At 46.3% G+C, this 25,767-nt stretch overlaps 1 protein-coding gene across 3 annotated transcripts in view; it reads left to right on the plus strand.

Annotated features, from left to right (window-relative positions):
* The window catches only part of ATPSCKMT (ATP synthase c subunit lysine N-methyltransferase), a 326,966-nt gene that overhangs the window by 251,787 nt on the left and 49,412 nt on the right, over window positions 1-25,767 (plus strand). The gene's annotated exons all lie outside the window — the stretch shown is intronic.

Consider the following 25,767-nt stretch of genomic DNA (forward strand, 5'->3'; position numbering starts at 1 on the left):
TTTCACCTGCACAGCGCTTGCGTTGTACTTGTTAAATCTATTGTTTTTAATATATCTTAAAAGGGGTTTACATCCCACCTTTACTTATTACAGGTCTGTGTGCTTGCCACTTTACTTCTCCTCATTTCTATTGGTTGTAGGCATTCTATTTCCTTTTCCATGTGTGTTTGTCACTTATCAGTTTCCCAGGGCCAAAGTACTAGTTCTCATCCGCTGGCTTTGATGTGAACTTCTTTTATTTGCTTAAGGCTGCACAGGTGTATTTGGTTTGAGGACTTCAAGCATTTAAAGCGTACATACCAACCGGCTTTGATGTGAACTTCTTTTATTTGCTTAAGACAGCACATCGTTTATTTGCCTTGACGACTTCACACATTTAAAGTCTGCTTCTTGATAGTTTTTTTTGCAGCTTTCTCCAATGTTTTTGATTTACACTTTTTTGTGTCTGCACGCATTTCGAGTGTACTTGTGAGCCCAAGGAGAGCATGGAACCTTGCTCCAAGATTTTAATTTCTGGCCTTAACGCCACACTCTCTGTCCTGCCCCTTCGTTTTTATTTCGGCACTCTTGTTGTTTGAGCGTCGCATTCAACTGTGTGGCTTGTTCATGAAGCATCCCATGAGAATGCTTGCTTCTAGCTATCTCTCTTGTATGCTTCGCTTCCCAGCGCCACTTACACACCCAGCTGTTATTCTCTTGAACTGTGGTTTGAATGGTGTTTAAAACCAGAAATTGCTCAATGAATCTGTTTTATTCGAGCACTCTGGCTAAAATGACGTGTGTAGCAACTATCAAGTTGTCTGTCCAACATCGCAAAAGCTGAGGAAATTTTCATTTCCAACAATTCAATTTGTGTTTAGCATCCAGAATGAACCAGTCGTATTTCACTATTAGTAATTAAAAATAAAACTGCATACTCCTCTCTTAGCAGCCTTTTTTAGGTCGAACCTGGGTTGCACACTCGCTGCTCTGCGAGGCCTGCTGTATTGAGGTAGAGACTTGAAGCTCCGCCCACTCTACGCTCATATTTTTCATAGGTTTGTGTCATTGTCCACTGTAAACTTTGACTTTTCATTGGTCAAAAGGCTTAGTAGTCCCTCCTTAGATACTGCCTTGTCTAATTTTATAACCTCACATGGCGACACCCCCTGTTACGTGTGTTGTTACTCCATAGGCTTTAATTACAGCCTCCGAGTACTATTTTCTCAAATAGCTTTGTTCTGTTTGCAGTTGCAGGCAGGACATGCTCTCTTCTAATGCTTTTGGAAGATTTTTATTGCACGCATTTGCAATGCAATATGTCTCGCATTTGCGAGTGTTTAAGATACAGGCATTGAAAATGACAATGCCTTTTATTTATCTGTTTAAAAAAAAAACACATAAATAAAAGGCATTGGCATTTACAATGCCAATAGCTCAAACTCTTGTTAATGCGAGACCTATTGCATTGCAAATTTTTGTTTAGCTCCGGCGTCTACAATTCTTCAAGCCAAGTATTCAAGTCGTTTGGTCAGAGTCTCTCTGTGGAATAAATGGGACAGCTGAGCTCCCGCTGCTCGGAGGTGAGAAGTTGTCTGCATCTTGTCTCCGGATGCAGCCTATGGCATGCTGCTGTCACACGGAGTGCTGCACTGTCCATCATGCATTCTACATGAGCCACATTGTGGCATGAGACCAAATAATGAGACAGAAAGTGATATGTGAGACTGCATGATGAGTACAGCACTGATGACTCTGACTGCCTTCATAAGTATCTACCTGAGGCTGAATAAGTACAGCATGGTTGAGTGAGTGAATGTATTAGCAAGTGTGTGTGAGAGACTTTGTGTGTTTAGTACAGTTCAGCCGCCCTGCATTCCCTAAATTTTCAAGTTATGTGTGTGCGACTGCATAGGTACTGCATGGCTGAGTCTTACTGCATTGGGGTGTGTGGGAGACTGCGTGAGCACAGCATAGTTGAGTGGGTCATTGCATCCGTAATTGTGTTTGTGTGAGACTGCACGTGTTCTGCATAGTTCAGTCACACTGCATTCACAAGTGATGTGTGTGAGACTGCATGAGCACAGCATGGTTAAGTCTGACTGCATTGGTGTGTTTGTGAGACTTCATGAGGAGTGCTTTGTTTTACTTTTCTTTACTTTGTCACAGCAGCTCACACGGCTGTGCTTCATGTCGAAATAAACATTGACAAAGCCAATAGATCTCGCATTGGCTTCAAGACCTTGTGATGCTTTTTATGTACATTTTTGGACCTCTGCTTGTGTTTATCACTGCACACATTTTTTTTAGATTTTATTGCAAATGTTGTCTGAGGTAAGAGGCACAAGTTAGACTCTGTTGTTAGTCTATGTAAGACCAGGTGGTGCATGAATCCTCCTGACAATATTTATTACACACCACCTTTCAAAATCTACTTATAATTTGCCTTGCTCAAACAGAACACAGTAGACAAATTCACTAACACCATTGCATAGATCTCCTACAACCCCTCCCCAATATGTCTCTGCATTCAAAGCTGCTTTTCACAGTTTTATTTAGGGGTCCGTTTTATATAGTGCAAACATCACCCGAAGGTACAAAAGCACTTTATATTACCATCAGTACTTCATACAAGCACACATGTAACTAATCGCCTACACATTTTTATCTGCTTTTTGCAATTTTATTCTAGGGTCAGTTCAACACCTGAAGGAACAGGACTGCTTTATATGACCACCACATACTGCACAATATATTGCCTTTCTAAAAGAACAAGTCATAATTTTTTATAGAGTTTCTTTAACTTATATTGCAGAACTGCTCATCAACTTAAAACTTACCAAAAACTATTTATATTATTAATCACATAGGCGAAACCTAATGTATCTACTAATAATTGTTCTTTTTGAAACGCATCCCGTTTTCCTTTAACCTCATAGATGCGTCGAACGTTCAGCGCCCAGTGCTGAACGTTCGAGTAACGAATGCTGGCCCGTCAGCGCTTAAGGGGTTAAGGAAAGCGGGATGCATTTAAAAAAAAAAAATACATATATTGCTTTATTGAAAAGCAATGACAGACATGGTGGTCTGCAGACCCCAGCAGGCCACCATCCCTATGATTTTTGCGATTCCTAAAGGGTCGCTAACCAAGTCCTACCTCATGAATATTAGAGGCAGGTCTATTTGTGACCCATTGGTACTCGCAATATGTGTGAAACAAACATTTGTACATGATTGTTTGGGAATATCGAATAGTGAATTGCACAAATTTGGTAATTGCAAAACCTTTCCTACGTACACCTGGCCCGTGGATACAGTATATTTTAGACTTAAAACTGCTTAACCTGCAAACTACAGATGATTATTTTTAGACACATTTTCAGTGTGTCTATTGACCCAGGCCTCCTGTGGTACCATGTGGTCATTATTTCTGTCTTGTCCTCCCTGACTGAAAATCTTAACCACAAGAGTCATTACCAACACTTCCTCCCTTTTATTCTCTTGAAGAATTTAGAAGCTGTTGGTGCAATATTTGCTCATAATGGGCATTTTTCCTAGTATCATCATGTAATTATTCAATTGCATTTATTCTAATAGGGAAAAACAGTAATCATGACATTGGCTATATTTCTACAACCGTAATGAAATACAAATTGTTTTAAGATTTGTGTACTTAAAAAAAACTAAACTTAGAATCCACATATCAAATAATTAACGCCTGCCTTAAAGAACTTAGATATTTAGTCCCCCTGCTCCAAAGGCTACAGGTCCCTACAACCCAGAAACATTCCCTGACACCCACCCACACCTCCTGACGTCCCTACAGACAATTTTTACCTGCTCAGAGCTGGTGATATTTATCTTCATTAAACTTCCCATAACTGGGGAAAACCTGAACAAAAGGATCCAGTAATTCCGAGTTCAGCAGGTTACTCCCCATGCTGGGAGTTTTCATTTGTGATTCCCATTGGTTCATGGGAGATACTGGCCAGGATCATAAATTCAGGCGCTGGTATGTGCCTTTAGGTATAAAATAGAACTCGAAACGGAGGCATTATGTTTTTGATAATTCTTGGGGATATTTCGAGTTTTTGTTCTAGAACGCTTCTTGCCTCCTTCCAGTTACTTCAGAGCTTCAGGGAGTTAGGGTTCAATCTGTGAAGGGTTTGTTTTGGTCCGACATTCTACAGTGCCTGCCACTAGCGATGTGTAGTTTAGGTGGATGCACACTGGAACAGTCAGTGTTCAGGTCTTTACTGAAAGGATTATAGTTTGTTTACCTATGAGGCGTGGGTTCACTTAATTATCCCACATTCTTGGTCCCCAGGCCCCTAGAGATCTCCCTCTATGTTTATACCGTCTCAGGTGATGCGGTGCAGTCTGCAGGTTTCTGTTAGGCACCTGCAACATCTATAACTTCAGTGATGTAGCTTTGATGATAGCGTCCCCTTCTGGAAATTGTTCAAGCACCACTGCTCAGCGTGTAATGAGCGGAAGAGGTGTGGAAGATAGAGTGTTTTTGCGTTCATTTGTTTTTGATTCTGCATGAACAGGGAACACACAACTGGAAGGGAGCTTAAAGTGGATTGAGAGAGCGGAAAATGTTAAACTGGTGGTGTGGAAGATACTACTCGCGGACATTTCTTAATTCATTGCTGCACCCCGACCATTCATGATGTGGCATTCGTCATGCTGCAAAAACACAAATGCTTTGAAATGGTGTTGTTTGGTGTGTGTATATGCATATCTTACCAGTGATATGTTCAATCTAAAGGACTGGTTTGTATGCTGCCTGGCCTGAGTTAGGTGTCTGTAGTAACTGAGACTAAGGTACATTGTTAGGGTCCACAGTAGCCCTTTAAGTGAGACTAGTTGTGAAGTATTGGACAAATGTTGTCCTGGAGATATATACTGTTTCATGAGTGTAGTGCGTGATGTGCTCTAATGTGTGTTTCATGCATGTGCATTGTTGTGATGAATGAGTTAGTTCTGTTTGAGGTTGGATTTTATTGTTATTATTATTACTGTTCAGTGTTCCAGCAGAGTTGAGTAGCTAGGTGCTAGGCAACGGCTACCGTAGTTTGCCTCTGGTCTCCCTAAAGCCGCCCTTGCCCCCCTTGGTCCCAGGCAGGGACAAAAACAGAAAATACACAGGGCTGTTTACTTTTCGTAGTTTTACCTTGACCTTTCCTTGGCTCTTCCGAACAAACAGGAGTTCGTTGAGGGGTAAACTGGTGACCGAGACTCAAACCTGTTCTGTAATCAAGGTCAAAAGGAGTGGGATGACTCTCCCGCCGCTCCTGGTACTTTGATAAGTCAACATCCGTCGTTCGCAGACCATTAATGTAAACTTGTTTGTTTTCCGAGTGCTCTTCAATGTGCTGCTGTAGTACCATCTCACCGGAGGGGGGCAGTGCAAGCCTTTACAACAGGACAGATTCGAATTTAAAATTCAGCAAAATGAAATGAATGTTTACAAGGCGGGTTGTGAAGCTAGAAAAGCATGCATGCCAACCGACTTCATTCTGGCGACAACTACCCATTTTTTAATTTAAAAAAGGCTTTATTTTGACTGTCTACCGCTTGAAATTCCATGGGGGGGACACACATTCTCACGATTATTTTTTTTTAAAACTCCCACTTTCCTGTTCTAAAGTTGGCCTGAATGGAAAAGATAAGATGAACATGAGCTCACCATGAACTAGTGGGCAGTTTCATATCAATGTTCTGGATTGCTGCTGTAGTATGAACGTTTCCAGCACTATTTAAAGATTCAGAACAAAAAGTAAGGCGGTGTTTTGAAAGAAAGAACAATACCTTCAAATTCCACTAAACTACTACCCAAGAAACCAGAACATATATATGTATGTGGGTGTATATATTCACTGAAAAAAACAATGGTTGAAGTGACATAATTGTTAGGTACTTTAATGAGATAAGATCTAATTTTTGAAAAAACTGAAAAAACTGAAATTCACAAATTAGAGTTTAGTGAACTAACTATAAAAAAACCAGTGCAAACTAACTATAACTTGCAGCTCCGCGTGCGTCCAAACCTGCAGGTTACCCTTACGATATTGATACTAGCGTGGCCTCACTGGGTACAGCGATACTGGGTGGTGATACTGCAATACTGGCGCCTCAAAGTAATAATTTGTTTAATGTAATGTAAAGGAGGTGTCCTGTGAGTCCCCGCACATGGCCATGTCGGTCGCTACCCTACCTCCTTAGGTGAACTTTTTTCTAGGATTTGGAGACCGAGTCCCTAAATCCTGTAAGGGTGGCTGCAATATTTTCTTCAGTTTTGCAGCCAGCCAATCAGATCATTCAGTTTTTGCTGTACCAGCACCGGTACGATGGTATTGAAATGAATGACAGGATAAAAGGGTCCCTCGGCTAATTAGAATGGCCTATTTTGTAATAAAAAAATTGATACTGCAGGACTCCTGTGGGACCAATCGTCCAGATAAACCTAACTCCACTGAGAGTTAACCCCTTCATGCCCCACCCAATCTTCAGTCCTGCCAAGTACCACGCATCAGAAGTTGGACTAACGCATTTTAGTGTGGTGCTCCGCTTCACTGCACTGAAATGCATTGTCACGCATAATGCATGTCTTAGCTGTCACTGTCCTAAACAGTTGCTGCCACTGCAAACAGTGTGGCTGAGTGCGCCTGTGGCCAGAGCGGGCTACTCCCTTAGTCTCACAGGCTGGGGTAGGGGGTGTCCCAGCAGCTGAGCATGCTCACAGTCAGAGACACAATGTATCTCTATTGTTCATTGATTTCCAGTAGGCACTCTGTGAGTCAGAGGGCCCAGCGGCATGGCCCTGCCGGGGGTTGTGCCCAATTAGCTACTACCAAGACTACCGGCTGGGGCCTGCCCTAGTCAAGTTGTGTGAAACACTTTGTGGCCATGGCTCGGGTGACGTCGCATCCTGCTACAGAGCTCGGCGTTGGGGCAGTTAGCAGGCTGTTGAGCGCCTGGCGGCATTAATCATGGTGTTTGGGGGGCATGGGGTTGGCTCTCACCTGGCCTGCTTGGGAGGGCCGCCTGCACTGTGGAGCTGAATAATATTTATAATAGCCCACCGACTGGTCCACCTGCATCTGGCTTGCCCGACCGGGCCACTCGCACTGTAAGGGCTTAATAATATTTATAATGGCCCTCCGCCAAGCGGATGAACATCATTTTTTGAATTTTTTGTGCAGATTTGTTAAATATCAGTATCACCAGAGGTATTGGCAAAACATAAAATACCTCTACTATGGAAACTCTTTTGGGACTATAACTATACTCAGTGGCGACTGTCACTTTGTACTATATATAAATATACACACACAAACACATATGTGAGTATTTTTATGTTCGAGGCATGTGGGCTGCTGAATTCATATCTATAGCATAGATCGCCGCCTAGTGTTGGGTCCGGATGATTGCACATTGTTGTCCTGGAAGAGTCTTCAAAGAATCACGAGATAGGTGGCTCCTCCCCTGGACTACGGTGCGCATGGGCATCGACTCCATCCCCAGATTGTTTTTTTCCGCCATTGGGTTCGGATGTATATTCGACATCTCCAGTTCGGAATCGATATAGACTTTTCTTAAGGCCTGAAGGCCTTTGCTTATACCGTCGGTATTGTTTGCGTTCGGTGCCCAGCCCTGTTCCGGCTCACTTCCCGAGTCGGACGTCCAGAGGAGTCGCGTGGCTCTTTGGTGCTCGAGGCCCAGTCGACGCAGCAAGACTTTCATCGACACATCATGGAACGGAGTCCGTTCAAGAAATGTCCCGTGTGCGGATCTAAGTAGCCCCACATCGACATCCACCCGGTGTGCAACAAGTGCCTGTCGCCGGACCACGATGAAGCCAACTGTATGGCTTGTTCCAGGTTTCGATCGAAGAAAACGATTCGACTTCGGCGCGTGGCGCGTCAGGAGGCCCGGCAGTCGGCCCCGGCACCGGTGGACATCTTCGACAGAGAAGAAGCAGACGAACAAGAAGTTCATATGCAGATTTCCCCTCCAGCGGAGGAGATCGACTACAAATACGACGCGGACGTCGAGGTGGTCGATGCAGAAGAAGTCGTTGACGAGGTAGGAGACGACAATGAGGCCTATGGGGCCACGGAAGATAGCTCAGGAGAAGAGCTAAGCCCCGATCACACAATCACTACGGCTCAGGTCGAGGGATCGCCACATGGCCTTACCCAAGACCTTCCACCCAGATCCACGGCCTCGCCTACGGGCCCGGCTACGGACACTTCTGCGGAGCCGCCGTTAGTCAAACCGAAACCGAAACTGAAACCTTCGGTGTCGACGACAACGAAAATGATAGAGACGCCGTCGAAACAGAAGACGTCTGTCCCTCCGGCTGCCTCCTCGTCTTCCGATACGTCGGGGCAGCCGAAGCCAAAGAAGGCTGTCGACCTGGGGAAATCTACCAAGGGCGCCGAGCCGAAGTCGGTCAAGGGCGCGAGTCAAAGTCGGTCAAGGGCGTCGAGTCAAAATCGACCAAGGGCGTCGAACCAAAGACTGGGACCCCACACCCAGTAGTCAAGGCCCCCGACAAGAAAACGTCGGCGCCGAAGGCCGTCGACACGAAAGGAGGGCACAGCGCGCCGAAAGGGGCTGATCCTGTACCTCGGCCGGACAAGAACAAGGCATCGACGCTCGAGTCTTCACTCGCTGGTGGACCGAAAACATCTGTCGGGTTGACGAAACCGTCTGCTTCCTTTACGAAGCAGGTCTCGGACTCTCTACAACGCATCAAGAACAAGGCTTCCGCGGCCGCTCCAAAGGATGCTTCCACACCGAAGCCGGCTGCTGCAACGCCGAAGTCTTCGACGCCAATCCTGTTTACGTTGCCGCCGAAAGTGGCACCAAAGACCTTCGCACCACGCTCGGTCGCCGAAGCGCCCGTGCCAGTGTCTACAGCGTCGAAGCATTCTCAGCCGCTTGGGAGCTTAAAGCATCGACAACCCTCGGTAGAGGAACAGTCGGAACACTTTATCGACGCCGACACCGGGAAACTTACCCTCTACAAGAGGAAAATCACGGCAACCCAGCCTCTGGAGTCCTACACGATTCCTTTGAAGCGCAAAAAACCTGCTACAGACTCCCCAGTTCTAATGGAGCCGCTTACTCCACGGACTCCAACAGTGGCTACACCCTCACCCACTTATTCAGATGTGGAGGGTGGAGAAGGTGGGGATGAGGAGTATAACTTTCCTGCCAACACTGATCCTGAGGATCAGCAGGACTCATGGGCAGATGCAGGTGATCCAGTGGATCAGCATACTGCCCAGGATCCTCAGGTCTACAATGTCAAGCCCTCTCCTACTGAAGATTCAGCTGCATTTAATGCTCTGATTAAGAGGGCGGCTAAAAACCACGACGTGGAGCCCCACGCTGACCCTATCGAAGTGGACTTCCTCTTTGATACCTTTTCAACAGCAGAGAAGACTGTCAAGACTCTCCCCATGCTAAAAGGGGTTCTGAAACATGCTGCTGACATTTTTAAGGAACCCACACGAGCCAGGGTGATCAACCCTAGGATTGAAAAGAAGTATAAGCCGGCACCTGGCGACCCTACCTACATCAAGGGCCAGTTGCCATTGGACTCTCTGGTAGTTTCTAATGCCCGGAAGAGGGCGAACTCCCAGACCACTGGTGATGCTCCTCCCCCTGACAAGGAATCTAAAGTGCTGGAGGCATCAGGGAAGAGGGTGGCGGCTCAAGCGGCCAATATCTGGCGTATTTCAAACACTCAAGCACTCCTAGCCAGATATGACAGGGCGCACTATGACACGCTAGAGACCCTGTTACAACATCTTCCAGACCAGTATAAAGAGGCAGCTGAGATGCTTATTCAGGAAGGGAAGCTTATCTCCAACGCTTCTATTAAATGTGCTCTGGACGTGGCGGACACCGCAGCCAGAGCCGTTAACACCAGTGTCATGTTGAGACGTCAGGCCTGGCTCAGAATCTCCAGTTTCAAGCCGGAGATACAAACCACTATCCTCAATCAGCCAGTAAACCCAGATAGGTTATTTGGTCCAGAGATGGATACCACCTTAGAAAAAATAAAGAAGGATACCGAGACTGCGAAGTCCATGGGGCTCTACAGTCCCAGCAGTTTCGGGGCAGTACTTTTTGTCGCTCAGGCAATAGAGGTGTTTCCAGAGGCCAGATGTCCCAGCAAACGCAATACAATAAAGGTGGGGCGCAGTCCTCTTACACCAAGCAGAGTAGAGGCGGCTATCGGGGCAACAGCACCAAGGGCAGAGATCGCGGAAACAACAACTCCCGCTCCTCCGCCACCAACAAGCAGTGACGCCCTGTCACTGCCCCCCGACCATACTACACCTGTCGGGGGGAGACTCCAGCAGTTCCTGCCAGTCTGGAAATCCATCACCACAGACAGGTGGGTCAGGAAACTTATCCGGTTCGGTTATTGTCTGGAGGTAACATCCACTCCACCCAACATGCCACCAAAACACCGTCCTATGTCCACAGAGCATTTGCACTTATTGCAGCAGGAGGTACTCGTCATGCTGCAAAAAGGGGCAATCGAGCTCGTGCCGGTGGAGGAAGAAGGCACGGGAGTGTACTCCCTGTACCTCTTAATCCCAAAGAAGGACGGGTCCCTCAGACCCATACTGGACCTCAGACCCCTGAATCAGTACATTCTATCAGAACACTTTCATATGCTCACACTGCAGCAGGTTCTCCCGTTGCTCAATCAGGGAAACTTCCTCGCAACCTTGGATCTCAAGGATGCCTATTTCCACATTTGATACCTTTTCAACAGCAGAGAAGACTGTCAAGACGCTCCCCATGCTAAAAGGGGTTCTGAAACATGCTGCTGACATTTTTAAGGAACCCACACGAGCCAGGGTGATCAACCCTAGGATTGAAAAGAAATATAAGCCGGCACCTGGTGACCCTACCTACATCAAGGGCCAGTTGCCATTGGACTCTCTGGTAGATTCTAATGCCCGGAAGAGGGCGAACTCCCAGACCACTGGTGATGCTCCTCCCCCTGACAAGGAATCTAAAGTGCTGGAGGCATCAGGGAAGAGGGTGGCGGCTCAAGCGGCCAATATCTGGCGTATTTCAACACTCAAGCACTCCTAGCCAGATATGACAGGGCGCACTATGACACGCTAGAGACCCTGTTACAACATCTTCCAGACCAGTATAAAGAGGCAGCTGAGATGCTTATTCAGGAAGGGAAGCTTATCTCCAACGCTTCTATTAAATGTGCTCTGGACGTGGTGGACACCGCGGCCAGAGCCGTTAACACCAGTGTCATGTTGAGACGTCCGGCCTGGCTCAGAATCTCCAGTTTCAAGCCGGAGATACAAACCACTATCCTCAATCAGCCAGTAAACCCAGATAGGTTATTTGGTCCAGAGGTGGATACCACCTTAGAAAAAATAAAGAAGGATACAGAGACTGCGAAGTCCATGGGGGCTCTACAGTCCCAGCAGTTTCGGGGCAGTACTTTTCGTTGCTCAGGCAATAGAGGTGTTTCCAGAGGCCAGATGTCCCAGCAAACGCAATACAATAAAGGTGGGGCGCAGTCCTCTTACACCAAGCAGAGTAGAGGCGGCTATCGGGGCAACAGCACCAAGGGCAGAGATCGCGGAAACAACAACTCCCGCTCCTCCGCCACCAACAAGCAGTGACGCCCTGTCACTGCCCCCCGACCATACTACACCTGTCGGGGGGAGACTCCAGCAGTTCCTGCCAGTCTGGAAATCCATCACCACAGACAGGTGGGTCAGGAAACTTATCCGGTTCGGTTATTGTCTGGAGTTAACATCCACTCCACCCAACATGCCACCAAAACACCGTCCTATGTCCACAGAGCATTTGCACTTATTGCAGCAGGAGGTACTCGTCATGCTGCAAAAAGGGGCAATCGAGCTCGTGCCGGTGGAGGAAGAAGGCACGGGAGTGTACTCCCTGTACTTCTTAATCCCAAAGAAGGACGGGTCCCTCAGACCCATACTGGACCTCAGACCCCTGAATCAGTACATTCTATCAGAACACTTTCATATGCTCACACTGCAGCAGGTTCTCCCGTTGCTCAATCAGGGAGACTTCCTCGCAACCTTGGATCTCAAGGATGCCTATTTCCACATTCCACTGCATCCATCACACAGAAAATACCTCAGGTTCACCATTCAGGGTCGGCATTATCAGTTCAAGGTCCTCCCTTTCGGGGTGACCACAGCGCCCAGGGTGTTCACAAAATGCCTGGCGACAGTGGCGGCGCACCTCAGGAGGCAGAACGTTCACGTTTACCCTTATCTGGACGACTGGCTTGTCCAAGCAAAGTCGGCCCAGCAGTGCGCCGCCAACATGTCCCACACCATTCACCTTCTTCACGATCTGGGATTCTCACTAAATTACCCGAAGTCGCACCTTCAGCCAGCCCATGTGCGGCATTACCTGGGCGCGACTATAAATACTCTGGCAGCCACGGCACAGCCAAATCCTGTGAGGATCGACAGCATTCAGTCACTGATCCAAAAGTCCAGACCGCAACACTCGCTCCCAGCAAGAGTGTTCATGCAGTTGATAGGCATGATGGCCTCCTGCATCTTCATAGTCCCGCACGCGAGGCTACATATGCGTCCGCTCCAAGAATGCTTGGCTCATCAGTGGACACAGGCTCAAGGACAGTTGAACGACCTAGTGTTGGTGACCGGTCAGGCATACAACTCTCTGCATTGGTGGAATCCACACAACCTTTGCAAGGGCCGACCGTTCCAAGAGCCTGTGCCGCAGATTATCCTGACGACGGACGCATCTCTCCAGGGATGGGGAGCTCATGTACTCCACTACACGGTGCAGGGACTATGGACAACGCAGCAAAAGAAGATGCACATCAACTACCTAGAACTGATGGCAATCTTCATGGCATTGAAGTCATTCAAAGTACATCTGTGCAACAAAGTCGTGTTGATCCGAACGGACAACATGGCGGCCATGTACTACATTCAAAAGCAGGGAGGAACACACTCTCCACAGTTGTCTCATCTGGCTCAGAGCATGTGGAAGTGGGCCATTCAGAGGAACATCTTCCTCATGGCGGAACACCTCCCAGGCAAGGACAATCAGATGGCGGATCTGCTCAGCAGATACAGCCACCAAATGCACGAGTGGGAGATACACCCATCAGTACTCCGCCCATACTTCTAGCAGTGGGGTCACCTGGAGATAGACCTGTTTGCCACAAGGGAAAACGCAAAATGCCAAAACTTTTCCGCCAGGTTTCCTCACCCACAGTCGCAGGGCAATGCGATATGGATGAACTGGTCAGGCAGATTTGCGTACGCTTTTCCCCCAGCACCTCTCATACCGCTGGTGGCACGGAAGCTAAAGCAACACTCGATGACACTCATCCTAGTTGCTCCTACGTGGGCACGCCAACCATGGTACACCACGTTTCTAGAACTATCCATAGTACCGCATCAAAGGCTGCACCTCACACCCAGGCTTTTGACGCAGAACCGTGGCGACATTCAGCATCCAGATCCGCAACAGCTCAACCTGGCGATCTGGCTCCTGAAGTCTTAGAGTTTGGCTACCTTGACTTGCCTCCTGAATGCATGGATATCATACGGGAGGCAAGAAAGCCCACCACCAGAGCTTGCTATGCAGCAAAATGGAAGCAGTTTGTCATTTACTGTTCTGAACACAACATCAACCCGCTAGATGCATCCACTCCCAACATTATCTGTTATTTGTTACATCTTTACAAATGCAATCTAGCATATGCTTCCATCAGGATACACTTATCCGCCATAGCGGCTTATCTCCAAAACAGGCAGCATCTCTCCGTTTTCAGAGTGCCTGCCATTAAAGCCTTCCTAGAAGGACTGAAGCGGGTCATCCCTCCCAGGACCCCGCCAGCTCCTGTATGGAACCTCAATGTGGTCCTCACCAGGTTGATGGGCCCACCTTTTGAGCCTCTACATTCATGTGAAATTCAGTTCTTAACGTGGAAAGTGGCTTTTCTCATTGCCATTACGTCTCTACGACGTGTTAGTGAGCTACAGGCGCTCACTGTACAAGAGCCATTCATTCAAATTCACTCCAACAGGGTGGTGCTGCGCACTAACCCTAAATTTCTTCCTAAAGTGGTTTCGCAGTTCCATGTCAATCAGACCATTGAACTGCCCGCGTTCTTTCAAAACCCAGAGACAGTAGCCGAAAGAATGCTCCACACTCTTGATGTCAAACGAGCTTTGATGTACTACATTGATAGGACCAAAGAATTTAGGAAGACACAACAACTCTTTGTTGCCTTTTCAGCCCAGCACAAAGGCAACCCCATTTCCAAAGCAGGTATAGCCAGGTGGATCGTTAAGTGTATTCAGATCTGCTATCACAAGGCTAAGCGCACTTTAACGGTCCCCCCCAGAGCCCACTCCACCCGCAAGTTGGGGGCCTCCATGGCTTTCCTTGGTAATATCCCTTTGGAAGATATTTGTAGAGCAGCCACATGGTCTACACCACACACATTTACTAAACACTACTGTGTAGATGTGCACTCCAAGCAGCAAGCAGCTGTAGGGCAGGCTGTTCTTAAGACACTTTTTCAAACGTCTGCAGCTGGCACAGGCGGCCGCCGTTAGTGGAGGGACTGCTATTTATTCTATGCTATAGATATGAATTCAGCAGCCCACATCCCTCGAACTGAATATGCTACTTACCAGTATGCATCTGTTCTTGGCATGTAGGGCTGCTGACATTCATATCGCCCGCCCTCCTCCCCGGCGCCTGTAGTGGCTGCAGAATTTACACTTACTCTTAGCATGGTCATCGCTCACACTGTTACACTCCATCTTCGCCACAATGGCTAAAAACAATCTGGGGATGGAGTCGATGCCCATGCGCACTGTAGTCCAGGGGAGGAGCCACCTATCTCGTGATACTTCGAAGACTCTTCCAGGACAACAATGTGCAATCATCCGGACCCAACACTAGGCGGCGATCTATGCTATAGATATGAATGTCAGCAGCCCTACATGCCAAGAACAGATACATACTGGTAAGTAGCATATTCATTATGATATACACACACACATAAAAGAGAGAGAATATAAGAGAGAGAATGATAAACTGAAATTAAATGAAATCTATAAATTTACCTCTGTAGGTCTGGGGCAGCTCTGTTTTTTTTTTAACTATAGTGGCTACTCTTCTGCTTACCTTTTTCCAGTTCAGCAATGTGAAATCGTCTTCGTTTTGAGGCGATTGATTTTGCAGCCTACTTTGTTGAACCGTGGCAGGAAATACGTCCGTTGTTTACCTGTTCAATTTGTCTGCAAATTGCAATTTTAATTTGTTAGTTTATGGTTACATTCAAACCTGAATATATAATCTCACAGACGGGTAGCAGCAATTTTCACTACGGAAACAAGCCCCAAAGTTTAAGGACCAACCTGAATATAGAAGCATGGAGGCAAGTAGAGGCTGCAACACAATGGTATAACCAACTGTTAGCTATCAAAACAAAGCAGATTTTCATAGCCGCAGTCTTGTAGTGTCAGAAAAGATGTAATTTTTAATTAAGACTCCAAGGTTACTATGATATTTGTCTGTCTGATTTTATAGTAAATAAGAGACATGTTTGTATAGCCAAAACTGCACTTGCCGCACATTTTAGGCAAGAGAAACATCCAATGAGAGCACACACTCCCAAAGAGACATTAAGAAGTCACCTCTAAGTATTCTGCACTCTACTATGAACTTCAGTCCCACGTTTTTAGGATGAGCATTCGAGACCCCTTGTACATACTTTAGTATATACTTTAGTATATACTTATATGTGTGTGTACTTTGTGGGCTCTGGAGATGAGCCATAGGACTTGTCTGCTTCCACTTAGGGACTTTTTTTCTGTCCAACTGCCTCTCTTTAACTGTCTTGATAGAAAACGATCAGCAGAGGTCAGTGAAATGCCAGAAATGCATTCTGCTGAGAAACTTTCTTTTTTTTTTTAAATGTTTCTGGCAACTGCCTCTATTTCATTTTCTTGATAGAAAACGACTAGCAGAGGTCAGTAAAATACCAGAATCACTTTTGCATTCTCTTGATTCCAGTCCATAGAAATTGTCTTCCATGAGCATCCGTAGACATAAATAATTTTTTCAAATCTTGTATGTTCAGTGATATGACCACCAAAGGCCCTGATTTTATATTAAAAACAGAGCTTTGGACCATTCCATTTCCTGCTGAAAGGCAATATTTCTCTCCATGTGTTCCCATACCTGGCGTGTCACGCAGTGTGGTGCTTATTTTCCCTCCGTGTTAAAGAACAATAGATGTTTCAGCACCCAGTCTAATGTGCTACATAGCTAAATACATATAAGGCCCCAAAGGCAAGGCCGATTGCATTGCAAATGCTTGTTTTATTGAGCACTTGATTAATGTCCGTGAAGCATTTAAACAAAGCCAGAAGTAGAAACAAGGTCAGAAAAATTACAATGCTCTTCTGTATACTAGTTTGGAAGTCGTCCAAAAACACTAGGATGGAAACGAAGGCTGGATCTGAATACCAGGGTACATGCAAATTCACAAGAACTAACGTGTTAACGAAGTACAGGGCTGAATCAGGGTGGGAGCCATGCCTTTAATGAAATTAGAACTTTCTTGACTCTACCAGTAAGAAAAATCCTAATTTTAAGGCAACACTGAAGAATCCTATTATTCCTGAAAAAAGTATATTAGTGACTCCCATAGAAGCATATGTTATCAGCTTTCAAAGAAAAGTACAGATTTGAGATCAATCTCACTATTTCAAAATGCCTTCTAAAACGTGTGACAGGTCTTTGGTGTGGTAGGCCTTTCCAGTGGTACTATTGACTTATTATTCATATTAAAATTTCCTAGCAGAAGTACAAGCGCTAATGTCAAATGCCCTTTTAATAGAAGCCAAACCTAATGGTGAAATCAGTTTTGCAGATAAGGATTTTCATCATAGACTCATATTATCTGACCAGGAGTGCACAACGCTTCTGCCAAGGGGTATATGTACCACAGCGGCATAACGCTGTGGCTAGGATGTTTAATTAACTTATTGCCTTGGAGGAGACAACATACAACGGATGTTCCTCTTTTGCTCTATATCTATCCTAGAATGTTCGGCTGAAACAACACTTGTGGACCAGTTCTCATCACTGACTGTCTTGCTAGGGATACTAGAAAGTTGAATAGGAAGGTTACATTTCCTAAAATTGGATTGACTGCCCAATCTATCCAAAGCTGTACAGGCAGATTTGTATGCGCTCATGCCCCTAGTGTCCATGGATTTTGATTGATACTCGCATCTTCTTCTGAAATGCCTCTGGTACTCCATGATCACTCACAATCACAATGCCAACAGGAAACAGGATCTGGAGTTTATTTGCTTGTGGCATTCCCCTTTACTTTTTGTCAACTGTTGGGAAAATAGAGGAAGAATTACCGGGTAACCCATCATCAGTTCCAACAAAGTTAAGAAACACACTCAAGATTACCAAGAGAGTGTGACCATTACAAACTTCAGTAGATGACATCTGGTTTGGGTGGGGGTTCTATCATTTACTGCAGAAGGACAAACAAGTAATACTCACTTTCCGATGAGTTCAGAGAACCGCATCTGATGCCAAAGCTTCCAGTTCCCGTCTCTAGCTGATGAAAATTGGTCAATGACATATACTGTTAACCCCTTCGGTGCTCATGACGGAGCGGTTCCGTCATGAGCGTCGGTTGAGCTGTGCTCATGACGGAACCGTTCCGTCATGACCACACCCGTTTTTCAGAACGTTCAGCACAGCGCGAAAATTCGCGCCGCGCTGAACGGGTTAATGGACCCAATAACGAAAACATCCTTCTTAAGGAGGAAGACTTAAATAGCTGTTATCTGGGTAATATATGGAGTGCCATACTCTACGCTCCAGGGAGAATGTCTGTTGTAACTAACATTTTGTGAGCTAGGCATAATTTACCAAAGCCTTTTACTTATTCTATTTCTCCCAAACCTTTAATTTACTTGTTGCCTGTTACAGTTTTCAGCAGGCCCCGTTTTTTTGGGTACATGTTTTGATTGATAAGGATCCTGGAAGCATTATTGGATTTTCCTGTGACCTACTATTGTAGTTTTCCTGGCTTACTCCTAACAAGTCCCTTTATTGTCACAAGAATTCTCCTTCTTTGCTTGTACTCCTCCAGTTAGAGAAATTGCCACCTCCATCACCCGTCCTGCTCAGCAGGCATCTGATTCCAAGGCAAAGCTAAGGCAAAGCTAAGGAATTTATTAAAAGTGACAAGTTCTTGAGTTGATTCAGCCACCGTTAGAGCTGTGCCTTTCTAAGCAAGGGAATACTTTTTGAACAAGTCTGCCCCTTTATCAAGAAGTGAATACTTACATTTAAAAGGGCATGGTACTGTAATGAATCCAGAAATGCTGCTTGAATTGAAACCAAACAATCTGGCCAAATGGCGGAGCGAAAGTAGGGAACTGGATACTGCAAATTCATTAATTTTTTTACAGAAGAGATCTTGAATGGACCGCTAACCGTAGAAATATCCTCCTAACTGCAGGAATCTCATCTATTCTGATGATCTTGAATTTATCATCCGTGTATACAAACCCCAGGCTTGTAGTAGGTGCCTTGCTGATTCAGCTTGGTATTGTAAGATACATTTACTGTGGCATGACAGGTATATTGGCTGTGCATTCACTTGAATACCTGCAGAACGAGGACTGCAGCCGCTGGGTTCGGTAGTTTGTTGAAATACTAATGACCTTCCAACACAAGGAAAGGTCAACTTATGAAAGGATAGATCAGCCTCTCTCACTGAAACTAAGGGTGTTTTTAATTTTGCAAACACATGAGAACTGATATATAAGCACTATGAAAATGTAGCCATGCTACGCAATTTCCTGGTAGGAGTGAATCTTCTAGGTTGACTGTCATTTCCGTCTTGAACTGGTGATTATCTACAGAGACTTCGATTTCTCTGAAAACTGAAGGATGAAGAAAAGCAGGGTCTCAGGAGACTGTACATCCTTTTAATTTATCGTTTTTTTTTTATTGAGAGCATTGAATGGGATGTAGGAATGCATTCTGAAAAGGAGAGGAGTAATATTTTAAATTTTTTTTTTTTTTATTTCAAAGTATTTTATTAGATTTTCATACATACAGTTATCATCGCTTTACCATTACAGGGTTTCAGCCCAAACTGTCTGTTCTTATCAAGTGGTATATATGTTTGGCTGTCCCATTTTCCACTGTCTTGCTAGAAGAATAAGAGTGGGGTAAAAGGGGAAAGATAGAGAATAGAAGAGAGAGAGGCGAAGATAGTAGTCAGTCAGTCAGTCAAAATACTGCGCATGGGCGGATTTTGCGGATTGGCAATTTGCGGATTTGCGGATTGCGACAATACGCAAAATACGCGAATCCTCGCGGATTTAGCGGATTTTTTTTTGTGTGTTCGCACGGGTTTCTGCAAGTTCGCGAGGGTTTTGTACAATTTCGCAAATTGCAAACTTACTTGTCGGGTCGCCAGTTTTGCGAACTTGTTGTTTCTACGTGCCCAGCCTGTTTGCAAGGCTTTCTTCATCACTGCCACCCTCTGTCACCACTGGCACTCTCTTTGGTCACCCATGCCACCTTCTGGCTCACCCATGTCACCCTCTGTGTCATCACAGCACCCTCTGGTTCACCAGTGTACATTATTGGGGCAAAGCAAAGCACTGCCATCCTCTGTCAACACTGGCACTCTGGTTCACCCATGCCACCCTCTGGCTGGCACACCCATGCCACCCTCGGTGTCATCACAGCACCCTCTGATTGACCAGTGAGTGTACATTATTGTGGCAAAGTCAAGCACACCTGCTAAGTGTTTTAAGTTTCGCAAACAACAACACCTGCCCTGCCCCAACTGACATTAATGAAGGCTGGCACCTGCTTGTATGCTCCCTTTCCTTTTTGTTGCAATGTAAAAAAAATTTAACAGGATGCAATGGCATACTTGTAACTATTCTGTGACTGTCAGAGCAGGTTCACACAATAGTTGCAAGTAGGCAACCGGATTCTGGAGGGCCCCTTCAGGAAGCACTACAGGTAAATGGTTACAAATGATGAGCTCGAACTTTTGCACCTGCTCGTTGGTTTTGCTTTTACAAAACTCGTTTTTCGGTAATTTCGCCCTATTCGCGAGGCGCGGCGTCGTGCGAAATCGACCGTGGAAGCCGCGAACTCGTGCGAGTTGCCCCAAGGTTGAGTATGGGCGCCGCCATTTTGTTTGCGTGACGTATTTCCGTTTCCGCCCGCTATGTGTAATCTCGCACTATGAGCGCCTTGCGAATGCAAGTTCGCACGAGTTCGCGAGAGAAATCGCGTGCGAACTTACTTACGCGCACGTGTTCGGGCGGCCATCTTGTTTTTCATTCATTCCTATGTGTCTGGGCATGGTGTTTCTATCCTCTGTATATCTCTGCCATCCTTTGCTTGTTTTAATATTTTTTTGATCTATTTAACTTTTTTTCTATCCCTCTATTTTTCTAGGTTTATATTTTTGTGTTTTAGGCTACTTTTGTTTACTTTTCAACTACTTTTTTAAACTTTTATTTCCTTCTTTCCTACTCTTATTCTTTTTCATTTTGTCTCCTTCTTACTGCTAACACCTGCCCAGAACATGGTGAAGACAGCTGTCAAGCTGCCCAAGAAGACGGGCACCGCAGCCCGTGCCCGGCTTCCGTGTGGCCGTTTGAGGGCGGAAATGGTGGTGCCCAGGGAGATCTTCAGCCCTGAGGAGGTGGGCTCACTCGTTTTTTATGTGCAGCGCCGTCTCCCCAGGACCATCGCGGCAGGCGGCAGGATCGCTGCTGGTTATACCAACAGCCAGGAGCGACGGAAGCGGTGGGGGCAGGTGTGCCGGGCCCTTTTTGACATCACGGGGGTCCAGCGCACCTACAATCAAGTGACCCACCGCTGGACCAATATCCTGGACCGGGAGCGCGACCTGCTAGACCTGCTGGGAGTGGAGGTCCCCGGGCTTGGTGAGTAGTAGTAGCAATTTTTTCATCACTCACTACTCTGTTTTTTCTCCTGCTCTGTGTGACTGTGTTATATTGCAAATGTTTGCTTTAACTTTTTTACAAAGAGCAATAATGCTGCTGATTACATTGATAGGAGAGGTAAATTAATATTTCAAAATCTTCTGTGCATTTCAGGTGCACTGTTCTCCTTCTCTGTGGCGGTGCCACTGCTTATTTGTTTTCTATTTTGTGTTCATTTAATTGGGCTGAGTAATGTATGAGTGTACTTTACAGAACTGCGTAATGCTAGACACAAAGGGGCAGATTTACAAGCCCCTTGCGCCACGTTTACGTTGCCTTACCTGACGCACAGCGACGTAAACGTGGCGCATCCCTGCAAGTCATGTACAACGTGATGCTTCTAAGGAGATGCGCCACGTTAAGGCCTGGGCCTGCGCCACAATGGGTGCGTTCCCACGCGGGGGGGGTGGGGGGTGGCGGTCAGGCAGCTGTGCGCCTCGCAAAAGTGCCTGCGTGAAATCTACAAGATTTAACGCAGGCACTTCCGCGACGCTGCTACGTCAATTCTTTATGCCTGCTTGCTTGAAGCAGGCGTAAGGACTGATGCGGTATGTTGAGTATTGGGCAGCCCTGAGCATAGCTAGAGTTGCATCGCGCCTGCGACGCGACTCTAGAGATGCGCCCCTCTTTCGTCACGAGATGCGTCACGCATCTGCCTACCCTTGCGCCAGGGTTTGCCGCATTGTAATTGCGGCGCATCTGCCGTGACGCAAGGTTAGTTTTGCGTTACGCATTTGTTCTGGTGCACATCTGGAGGTGTCCAGCTCAGAATTCGTAAGGATGCCCCTAAGTGTCAGATTAGCAATTACCTGCGCAAGTGCGCATCCCTGCAAAGTGTGCGGCACGCCAGCACCACCCATGGTGCGCCGTATTTACAATGCGGCACACCATGGTCCCAAAACGTCACCGAAGCGTTACGCATCGGTGCCGTAAAGGCGGCTCATTGATGGAGTTGCGTTGCAACGATGGCGCAGCTCCAGCAATGCTGCGTCAAGCCGTAAGTCTGCTTCATGCAGGCGCAGGGTTTGAGTGACGCATCATTGTCCTAAATGACTGATTGAAATTTTATATATTCCCCATAGCCACTTTAAGCTTGCGTTCCTGCGCAGGAACGCCCTCCCTTGCGCTGGAACGCTCCCTTTTGGCGCAGGGCTTTCGAATGGGATGCATCTCCCATATGCGTCACGTTGTTAATATACGCCACACCATGGCGCCTCTCTTGTTGTGGCGCTGCGTCACAAAAGTGACGCAAGAACGGAGCAAATGAGCTGCAAGGGGCTTGTAAATCTGCCCCTAGAGTAGAGGCTCAGGTGCAGTCCTTCCTTTGTAGCCCTCTTTTTGGCTGAAATAGTTGGATCTTGTTCTTTCTAAATGTTTGATTTGGTTGACAAGGACATCTACAAGCAGCAATCATCAATGTTTTCTGTTCATTTTTGCATGTTGTACGTCAGGTCCACCCAGGGGCAAGCGGACAGAAAAAGCGGATGCAGTGGCTCCAAAGGAGGAGGATGCAGGCCAGGGCGGCGAGTGCTCCTTTGCTGGCCCCAGTAAGTTTTCATTTAAATATAGAGGACCTATTGTTGTCCAAGCGTTCCTAATTTAATTTTTTCGAAATAGTGTTTAGATAGGAGCAAAATCAATAATACTACTGTTGCAGGGACAATTCTCCACAAACCGAACTATGGACACAAAAAACCAGAGTAATAATATTTCAGAGTGGCGTGTTTGGCACACTGTATAAACCTGGTAGTGTCAGCGGCACGGACTCCTCCTTGCAAAAATTGCAAAACCTTTCGCTCAGTCATTCTAGTCTGGAGGACCAAAAACCACAGAGTCTATTCAAGTTTAAAAGCTTTATTAAAAGTAAAAGTAAACACATACATTAAAATAAAGTTAGCTGGAAATGGAAAAGTGCTTGGTGCTGAGTTGATGAGTAATGGAACACATTTCTTGTGGTCGAGCCGAGCTTTCACCTGGTTTGAAGTTGATGTTGCTCTTGTCCTTAGAAGTCCAGCTTCTGTGTGTTCAGAGAAAAATGGTGTGTGTTAAAATTAAGCAAGCATTCAACAATTGTGACAAAAAAGTGAAGCAAGACAACAGCCTTCCCTGGAAGGAGGGACATTTTTACTTTAGACTAGAGTAGACAGTCAATTAATTTTTATGTTGTTTTCACATTTTCTTCATTCCTACACCAAATACTAGAGAGTGGTGTAATCTAACAGTCTTAAATCTACTTTGTAGGTGGAACATCTGGTGGCGGGGCCAGCTCGGATGTGGTGGTAGTGATCTCCTCCGAGTCTGAGGACAACTCTGGGGAGGATGCGGCGCAAGAGGACAACGAACGGACTGTGGGGAAGCAGACAGCGGTGGTGGCGAGTACAGGTGAGCTGGATCATGGTACTATCTGACTCTTAGATAGCATATGATGTGTATCCAGTGCTGGCCCAGTGACAAATTACAATATGGTAATTACAGCAGGCTGGGACCGACAGACAGATAGAGGCAGAGACAGAGAGAGAGGAAGACAGAAGGAGAGAGAGAGAGAGGGAGGGAGCCAGAGGGAGGGTGAGGGAGGGAGACAGAGAGAGAGAGAGAGAGAGAGGGAAACAGACATATCGCCTGGGCCTGGTGCAGATGATACGGTTGCTGGTGTGGTTAACGGTTCAGAGGAAAAGTCACTCACTTCTGCCAGATCTCTTTCATATGAAAGAGCACCAAACCAAGGATACAAGTGAGTTGTGGGAAGGGAAATGGTGATTCAAGCGCCCCCCCTTGCCCCTCCCTGCGGACGCCCATGATACTGGCCTGAATAGTTTTGTACTGCGCTGGCTAGTTGCTAGTTGTACTGTGACACAACTTCCTGCTGAATCTTTTTGTGTTAATCATATACTTAAAGAACATTGGTTACAGATTATGTCTTTCTTTCTTCATATAGTTGCTAATACTAAAACCTCAACACCGAGCAGGAGTATGAAGGCTGTACTGGCCCGGCAACGGAGGCTGGATGCCACTGTTGCCCAATATCGGCGGCTGGTGGAACTGGAGGGGGACGACACGCACTCCAGTGCATCAAATGTAACATCTGCATCCTCCTCCGTGACCCCACGTTCTGCCGGTAAGCGCAGTGCTCCAGCGAACTGGAGCCGTGCTGGAAGACGCCACCGCCGAGCAGCAAAGGCTGCACCTCACAGTACTGTTAAGGCTCGCTTGCGCCGTGCACTCCGCAGAGTGTCCGACCTAGAGGCGGAGGTCCAGAAATGGAACGCGTATCAGAATGTGGTGGAGGGCCTCCGCTTAGATCACGCCACCCTCCAGGAGAAGTACGATGCCCTGGCCCTAAGGCATGATGCCCTGGAGGCCAAACTCAACACCTTGCATCCCTAGAGTGTCCCTTGCCCCTTTTTTAGAGACTTTTGGGGGGTGGGAATTGGGAGTTGGGTTTTTTGGGGACTTTTGAAGGACTATTTATTTGTTGGGGTTAGGGAGGGTCTTGCGGGAGATTATTTTGATAGGGATATAAATATACTTTTTCAAACTTTATCTGAGCATACCTGTTTTTTTACTACTTTTGAGCTTGGTGGGTGGTGGTTTTGCAGTAAGTTCATTTAACTGAACACTGTCATCGTGTTGGTTCACGTGCAATAGGCCAAATGTTTTCCAAAGTAAATGCCTGTCACAGAGTTTGTTAATTCAAGAGCCCTAGGACTTTACTACTAGTACCACTGTCACTCTCTCGCCTCTCCGAATACTCCATTATACTACCTCCCATCCAAACGCTTATCTTACCTGTAATTTGTGTTTGAGGGCTGGCTCCACCTGGAATTCACAGAGTCCTAAAGCGTTCTGCAGCAGGGCCACAACTGGAGTTTCCCTGCGTGGATTTTCTGCAAAACAAAAGCAATAAACATTAGAAATGTGGCAGCGGTGCTCACACACCACAAAAACCTAGAAGCCCCACAGACAGCACCCCTAAGACAGGCAAGCGAGCAATAATAACGCCTAAACGTTCACGTGTAATAGGCCAAATGTTTTCCAAAGTAAATGCCTAACCAATTTTATCCCTTAATAGACCTTGCCAGCAATGGCCCAGCCAAGACCCGTAAACCCAAGCTCAAACAAGTTTGACACCCCCAAACAGCCAAAAATGCAAATCGGGGAAAAAAAGTCACACTTAGCAAAATGTATTTAAATGAGGACTCACTACTTCCAGTCCCTCTTTAGGGGACTCAGCGTAAGTTTCTTCATTGTGCAGAATCCAGGCATCAGCATTACGGGAAATGGATAGGATGAGTGGAGGAGGAGGATAGACGACCAGGACTGAGTTCTTGTCAACTAACTGTTGTGAACATGAGGAATGCTGCGGCATCAAAATCAAGACAGTTCTGCTGATGGGCTTGTTGTTGTGATGGGGTGATTACAGTTTTGTTGTGAATGTGATGAAGCACTTGCTAAACAAAGAAAGACAGACACACAGGAATAAAAGTGAATAAGGAGGACTAAAATTACAGTTAATGAATCATTGACTCATTTTCAGAACTCGCTGTCAGGGAAGCAGAACTCGTCCTCATACTCTGCAAATTCAGTCGGTAGTACTTCTGGTAACTGAGGAGAACTTTCCTCAGGTAGGTCGGTGTCCTCTTCTTCCTGCGTGCATTCTCGTACT

Source organism: Lissotriton helveticus, chromosome 4_1 (genome assembly GCF_964261635.1).
Source record: "Lissotriton helveticus chromosome 4_1, aLisHel1.1, whole genome shotgun sequence".
Classification (NCBI taxonomy): Eukaryota; Metazoa; Chordata; class Amphibia; order Caudata; family Salamandridae; genus Lissotriton; species Lissotriton helveticus.